General features: G+C 40.5%; 1 pseudogene; it reads right to left on the bottom strand.

Moving 5' to 3' along the window:
* Window positions 1–3,676: 3,676 nt before the first annotated feature.
* LOC115859529 (serpin B4 pseudogene) lies at window positions 3,677–4,698 on the bottom strand (annotated as a pseudogene).
* Window positions 4,699–8,408: the final 3,710 nt, after the last annotated feature.

The raw sequence follows: 8,408 nt of genomic DNA, 5'->3' as shown, positions 1-8,408 counted from the left end.
TGTTATAGAGTGAGGTCGGGGAGGCAGGCAGGTGCCACATCATCAAAACCATTTTTTTTTTTTTAATTTTAAGGGTTGAGGGAAAATGAGAGTGCCTATTGAAAGGTACAGAGCTTTTTTTGGGGAGGTGATGAAATGTTCTAAAATTGATTGTGGTAAGGACTGGATGATTCTGAATGTACTAAAAGGCATTGAATTGTACTCTGTAAATGGGTGAATTGTATGGTATGTGAATTTTATATATATATATATATTTTTTTTTCATGGTATGTGGGCCTCTCACTGTTGTGGCCTCTCCCATTGCGGAGCACAGGCTCCAGGCGCGCAGGCTCAGCAGCCATGGCTCAAGGGCCCAGCCGCTCCGTGGCATGTGGGATCTTCCCGGACCGGGGCACGAACCTGTGTCCCCGGCATCGGCAGGCAGACTCTCAACCACTGCGCCACCAGGGAAGCCCGCAAACACTATTCATGATAGTGAAATAGTGACATTCTCACTAAAGTCAGCAACCAGACCAATATGCTTTTGTTCAACATTACCACTGCTCCTATTCAGTGTTGTTCTGGAAGTCCTAAACAATGAAAGAGATAAGCCTTCAGAGATACAAATGTTGCATAGAAAGAAAAAAAATATCTATCTAGAAAACTCAGCATAACTAAAAAAAAACTCTTGGAACAAATAAAAGCATTTAACAGACAGTGACATTAAGATCTAAGACACTTACTGCTGTGTCTCGCTTTCCTGAATACAGGTTTCTTTTTGTGTACCACAGCTCTACACTGTTTTTATTGTCTTTATTGATGATATCCCTTTCCTTGGTGATTCCATGCTTCTCAAAATCAGTGATCTGGGATGTAATGCTCAGCATGGTGACTATAATCTGGGAATGGGAAGAATAATAAAACTGGAAAACTCTAAACAACTGGAATAGGTATCATTACTCCCTAGCACTAACCTCACCAGTAAACAGTCCCACTCTCTTCTGAACTCTTTCCTTTTTTTTTTTTTTTAAGATGTTGGGGATCGGAGTTTATTAATTAATTAATTTATTTTTGCTGTGTTGGGTCTTCGTTTCTGTGCGAGGACTTTCTCTAGTTGTGGCAAGCGGGGGCCACTCTTCATCACGGTGCACGGGGCTCTCACTATCGCGGCCTCTCTTGTTGTGGAGCACAGGCTCCAGATGCGCAGGATCAGTAGTTGTGGCTCACAGGCCTAGTAGCTCCGCGGCATGTGGGATCCTCCCAGACCAGGGCTCGAACCCGTGTCCCCTGCATTAGCAGGCAGATTCTCAACCACTGCGCCACCAGGGGAGCCCTCTTCTGAACTCTTAAAGCATCTCTGGACTCAGTCATTGGGCCCCTGGAATGTTCTGCTTTGTATTGCAGTCTTTTTAGAACCTTCTGTTCCGTTTGACAGTAGTAGATGTACTGAATGACAGAGATGGGACTCAAATGATCTCAAAAGTTAAAATTTAGCAATATTTTAAAAGAGAATATTGGCTCCGTCGAATCCTCTGTGCGTCAATATAAGGGTAAACTGATATATGCAAGGTCTTATATTAGATAACTGGAGGATGGAGAACTCTGGGGATTTTCATTGTTTATAATCTTACTATGAGTCAACAATTTAATGTGGCTGTAAAAAGCTAGTATGGTGTATGTTAATAGCACTGTAATGGGCAAACTAAGAGAGGCAATGCTTCTGCCTTTGCTTTGCCCTGATCACACCACACCCAGAATGTTTTGTTCAGTTCTGACTATCCCATTTTATTTTATTTATTGTTTTAATAAATTTATTTATTTTATTTATTTATTTTTGGCTGCATTGTGTCTTCGTTGCTGCACGTGGGCTTTCTCTAGTTGCGGCGAGCAGGGGCTACTCTTCATTGCGGTGTGCGGGCTTCTAATTGCTGTGGCTTCTCTTGTTGTGGTTGTGGAGCACGGGCTCTAGAGCGCAGGCTCAGTAGCTGTGGTGCATGGGCTTAGTTGCTCGGCGGCATGTGGGATCTTCCCAGACCAGAGCTCGAACCTGTGTCCCCTGCATTGGCAGGTGGATTCTTAACCACTGCGGCACCAGGGAAGCCCTGAGTATCCCACTTTAAAAGGCATACTGAGTAGCAGGAGTATGTTTGGAGGAGGACAGCCGGGATAGTTTAAAACTATCACTTGAAGGAGACATCTATCCTGGAGAGCAAAGGAATGGGAGACATCATGACAGCCTTCAATATATGAGAGATTGTCATGTGGAGGATTCTAAGCCTGTAAGCCTCAGAGGAGAGTGGATAGAGGTACAAAAAAGCAGATTTAGGTGCATCTAATAGTAGTAGGTGTTTAGAAACAGAGGGAGCTGTCTTGGGCAGTATTAAGTTCCTCATCACTGAAGGTGTTCAAAACCAGATTATCTGGTTATTCATTTGTTGAATAAATGATACCAGGATCCTCTTCATCCCTAGTGCATTATATGGTAGAAGACCATATAATGGTCAGCATGACCAATCAGTATGAAAAGAAACTTGAAAAGAGATCCAAGGAGTTCTCAGCAAATAAACAGAAGTATCTAACAAAAGATGATTTAAGACTACCCTGATTTCAAGTAGAACATTTTGTCTAATTTACTGACTGAGATATAACATCAATAGAGAATATGAGGCTGAACAGGTTACGGGACCAACTTTACAAGGCTTTTTGTGTTTGTATATATGTTTAAAAGACAATCTGTAAAGATGATGTTTGAAAGATGATAGATAAGAAAATCCAAGATTAGCAAAAAAAAAAAGCTAAAGACATCAGAAGAAGGTGAAGGTATATTCAGATCTCAGATTTGAAAAAGAAGTTGGTCATGAAAACCTGGGTGAAAATTATTTCAGGCAAAGGGAATGTGCGAACAGATAAAAGGTGTGAAACGAGGGTACAGTCTGCAGGAAGCTTATAATACAAAAGACAAAATAGGCAATTACAGTGTAAAATGATGTCTGAAACAGTGATAAATATAAGATGTTAACAATGCAATGATAATAAAAGGTATAAGTTGTGCTAGTATTTTCTCTTTTTTGTTTTGATTTGAGTCAATCATTGTTTCACTGATAATTTACTTTATAAAATAAAAAATAGGCATTTAAGGGCCCCAGATATAACCGAAATGAAAAGAAATGTAGGTGTCCAAGTTAACAAGTTTGGAGAGCAGGTGTAATTTAGTTTGGTTCATTTAAAACAGGTCACATACAGAACAATATTTCAAATTTAGACGATAACAGTATTGAAATATCCCCTTACCTTATCTTAAAGTTGAACAATTTGTCCAAAGGGAATTTTTTTTTTTTTTTTTTTTTTTTTTGCGGTACACGGGCCTCTCACTGTTGTGGCCTCTCCCGCCGCGGAGCACAGGCTCCAGACGCGCAGGCTCAGCGGCCATGGCTCAGGAGCCCAGCCGCTCCGCGGCACGTGGGATCTTCCCGGACCGGGGCACGAACCCGTGTGCCCTGCATCGGCAGGCGGACTCTCAACCACTGCACCACCAGCGAAGCCCCAAAGGGAATTTTAATGGAACAAAAAGAGGGTTTCTCTTGTGTGTGGAGAGAGATTGCCTGACATTCTATTTCAACTATTAAATTGTTAGTGATGACTATGATATTGGAAAGGAAAATGAATCAAAGAGAACCTATTATTTCTAGCAATCAATTTACTGGAACAACTCTGTGATCTTTTCCCAAAAGCAGTGACAGGCTAATAGCATCTGAGGGAAAGAAGCTCTGCCAAAGAAGATGATGCCGTTGGTTTTACTGTGCTTGATAAAGAGAAAGGGTAATCACAATAGAAATGTTCATAAATTGGTAATGATGCTAGAACAGTTTCCACACCAGTGGCAGCTGCAGCCTCCATGCTCTGCTCAGTCACCTCCACATAGAACTTGTGCAGGATTTTAGACACCATGGTGCCTGAGAAGCCGGTGTCCTACTGACTGAAGGTGACCACCATCTCCATGGCTCCCAGCATGGCCTTGAGGTCCTAGCTCTCTTCCATTTTGAACTGAGGTAAGTACAAATCCACATCACTCTTGCTCATGTTCTGTGAGCTTGCTCAGGCTCTTCATTTCTCAGTGGTGAGTTTACCCTCAAGCTCCTGCAGACCATTTACTTTATTTGACAGCAGCAGAGTCATGCTTGGATCAGCAAAATCATGCTTGCTTTGTATGGTATTTCCGGGATCTTGGCTTGCACATCCTTCAGGAAGGTGAAGTGAAGGGTCTTCCTTTGTTTCATCATCTGCATGGATTTGCTCACATTCTTGTTCAGCCAAGAGCCTCCTTCTTCAGTATTTTCTTTATCAAGGTCCTGGTCCCACTGCCCTTTGTAATAGACTGTGTCCACCAGAGCCAGGATGGCAGAGCTGCTGAGAGAGCCCTTGGGAAATGGATCCTTGATTTTTTTTCATTCGTTTGGCTTTCCACCCAGGAATTAATCTTTTTACTTTCTTCTACAGCATTTACAAAACCAGCATATTCCACACTGACTAGGTAAAATTTCCTAACATTATTCAAGTACTCCTAAAGAAATCTATACATCATTTCTCCTTAGAGTCTGGTGGTGATGTTCACTTCAATATATATCAGTGGTTTCTTTAATTCAGAAGCTTTCGAAATTGGGGATGCACATTTCCTGACTTTTCAGCATGATCTATTGTAGCTCTTAATTTTGTGTTCATTAAAGTAAAGGACCTTAATTTTGAATGCAGTGTTTTCTCTGGCTTCTACACAGAGCAGGCCTAAGGCCGATAAGATACTGATGGGAAAAGAAAATATTGTCCTCTCTTGACTTTATGAACTTATGAAACAGATGAAATGCAAATTGGGTGTTTGCTTCACTGAGTCATGTGCTAGTATTTTCAAACTAAAGACCTATTATGCTTTTAATTTTTTGATCTATATTTTCTTCACCTCAAGCTTTTCTTTTCCACGAATTACTGAACTGCAGAATTTTTGCCTATAAATATTGTAAAATAAAATATACCTTTTAAACTTAAAAACAATACATATTCACTAAGTGAATATTCACTGTCTTCACAGTACACATAAACTTTTTCATAGCGCTTTCCTCAGCAGTTATGAAGAAAAATAAGTTATCCACAAACACCATTTTCTTTTTTAGTGTCTGCTAAATATGGCACATATCATGACAACATTTATAATTACAGTTCACTGCACTACCTTCTATAAGAAAGAGGCACAGCCAAGAGTAGAGAACTGTTATCAATGACACTATGATAAACATGATTTACTGTATACAGTAAGACGCTGAAGAATGTTTAAACTTTGTAGTAGCCAGTCTCCAAAGATTGCCCATCTATTAGTTTTCCAGAGCGGCTGTCACAAATGACCACAAACTTGGTGGCTTAAAGCAACAGAAATTTATTCACTCACAGTTCTGGAGGTCAGAAGTCAGAAATCAAGGTGTTGGCAGGGTTGGTTCCTTTAAAGGCTCAGAGGGAGACCATTCCATACCTCTCTCCTCCTTTCTGGTAGTTTGCAGTCATCCTTGGCATTCCTTAGCTTGTGGCTGCATCACTCCAATGTCCGCCTCTGTCTTCACATCTCTTTTCCCCACTGTGTGTCAAATCTCTTTCCCCTGTCTAGGATGATGTCATTGCAAGATTCTTAACTTTATTTCTTATGCAAAGACTCTATTTTCAAATAGTTAACATTTAGGGGTACTGGGGGCTAGGACTTGGACATATCTTTTCCAGGGGACACAATTCACCCCACTACAGTCCCCAGTGAAACACACCTCCTGGTATTCATGCCTTTGTATAGTACCCTATTTTGTATCCAGGTGGGTCCTCTGACTCATTGGTCACCAATCTAGTGCCGCAGAAGTGATGCTGTGTGACTCCCAAAGATAGATCAGGAGAAGTCTTGCAAGTCTTCATCTTGGTCTTTTGGAACCTCCACTCTTGGGGCAGCCAGCCACAACTTATAATGTCTTACTACCCTGCTTGTTGTATCACAGGGAAAGTACCTGAGAAAATGTGGAGGGTAAGCACGGTCCATCTGAGCCTAAACTTCCAGACTTCCTATCCTAAGCACCAGGTGAGTAAAGTTTTTTGCAATTTCAACCACCCTAACCTCCAGTTAAATAGCACCAAAAAACCCCACTCGATGTTACTTGGGGCTTCTATTGGTTACTTAGCCAAGGACGGTCCAAATTCCTAACCCACAAAAATATGAGATCTAATAAAATGGTGGTGTTGCTTTAAGCCACTAAATTTTGTGGTGATTTGTTAATAGCAAGAGATAAACAGAAAAAGTTACTTTGAATTTCTATTTTTCTATTGAAAATAAATAAATCACATATTAAAATAAGGGGACCAATAATAGTTACATAAATTTAATTGTAAGGAACCCATTTATAATTAAAACATCAAGAATCCTGTTAGATAAGGAACTAAATTATTCCTCTTCCAGTTCTTACAAATCCATATGTGCACTTGACATTTAACTCATGTCTTTAGTTTTTAAGTCTTCACGTGTGTTATTAGGTGGGTTATTGAGTAAGCATAGTATATTATAGATTGCTTTACATGCATTTATCCACTCATTCATTCAACTCAACACTTATTGAGACCCTTCTATAAGTCAAGCACAGTGAATAATGTTGGAGACCCAAAGATGAATAATACATAGCTCTTGGCATTGGAGGGCTCAGGTTCAGTGACAATAGTGGGTTGGTTTATATCAGAGATTTGCATCTGAAAGATTCTCCAAAGCAGGATCTACAAATCTTTCTTTAAGAAATAAGTCAACTTTCCCTCCAGTGATGAAACATCAGATCTTTGAATACTTGTATCCTTCTTATTGGACTGGGCTCAGTGTACATGCCTTCTCAAAGAGGCCTTCTTTGACAACTGTATCTGAAGTTCCCCTTCTCTGATTTCATCCCTTTTAATCCTATCATATCCTTTTGTTGCTTTATTAAACTTATTATTTTATGAAATTAGCTGGTTTATTTTTTGCCTCATCCCACTATAATGTAAGCTCCACGAATTTAGAGACCTTATTTTTGTTCACTACATATTCCTAGCACAAAGAACACTGCCTGGCACATAGTTAAAATGTTAACTTAAAAAATGTTGTTGAAAGAACAATGTATCAAAATTACTGTAGTATGTGTTGAAACCTTTTATGGTGCCCTCTCTATAAGAAACCTTGAGAATGTCTCTGTATTTAATTTAATTCCGGTCTCTGTATTAGCACAGTTGTGCTTTCCTCAACATATAGTAAATATTTTTCCTCTTGGCTTTTATTCCAATTTTTTAGCTCATCCCAAGAAGGTGAATAGAGTTTCATGCCATCTATTTAGTGTTCTAGCTTCTCTCTTGATGTCACCTTCCTTTTACATTCTTATTGTCTGCTTTCCACAATTAAAATGATTTGTTTTATCACGTTTCTAAGTGAGGAATTGAAGGATTTACTCCTCAGAACAAGATAAGGCAATATAAGTAAATAAGTATGATTTAAACTTGGTAAGATCCCAGGTGACTGCTTTCCATTTTGCAAGTCTCTCATAGACCTGTTTTCCTGATATCCCTCAAACTAGCTGGTCAAAGAGCAGGCCCAGGGCTTCCCTGGTGGCGCAGTGGTTGAGAGTCTGCCTGCCGATGCAGGGGACACGGGTTCGTGTCCCGGTCCGGGAAGATCCCACATGCCGCGGAGCAGCTGGGCCCATGAGCCATGGCCACTGAGACTGCGCGTCTAGAGCCTGCACGTCCGGAGCCTGTGCTCCGCAACGGGAGAGGCCACAGCAGTGAGAGGCTCGCGTACCGCAAAAAAAAAAAAAAAAGAGGAGGCCCACATTTCTGCATTTGCCCTAAAATGGGATGAATCATAAACGATTCTAGTTTGGTAATGAGTCACTAATAGGCAAAAATGTAAAGTTTTGTTCTTAAGCCCTTTCTAGGCACTTGTGGTCAGTGCTTTCCAAAAGGACAGCTCTTAGGTTCCTGGCCCAAAACTCTTGCCTCATTCCCTTTGCTCAGCAAAACTCAAACAATAAAAAGAAACATTCAATATCTAATTTATTCTTTGTTCTAAGATAAGAATTAACACATAGTTGCAAGAATACCTAAATTTTGTAAGATAAAAGATGCAAATTTATTTATTTTAAAAAATTTATTTATTTTTATTTTTGGCTGTGTTGGGTCTTCATTGCTGAGCACGGGCTTTCTTTAGCTACAGCGAGCAGGGTCTACTCTTCATTGTGGTGCATGGGTTTCTCATTGTGGTTGCTTGTCTTGTTACAGAGCTTGGGCTCTAGGCGCGCGGGCTTCAGTAGTTGTGGCACACGGGCTCAGTAGTTGTGGCTCACACGCTCTAGAGTGCAGGCTCAGTAGTTTTGGTGCACAGGCTTAGTTGCTCCACG

This window comes from Globicephala melas, chromosome 1 (genome assembly GCF_963455315.2).
Source record: "Globicephala melas chromosome 1, mGloMel1.2, whole genome shotgun sequence".
NCBI lineage: Eukaryota > Metazoa > Chordata > Mammalia > Artiodactyla > Delphinidae > Globicephala > Globicephala melas.
Note: the sequence above shows the minus strand (reverse complement) of the source record. Positions and strands in the feature narration are given on the sequence as shown.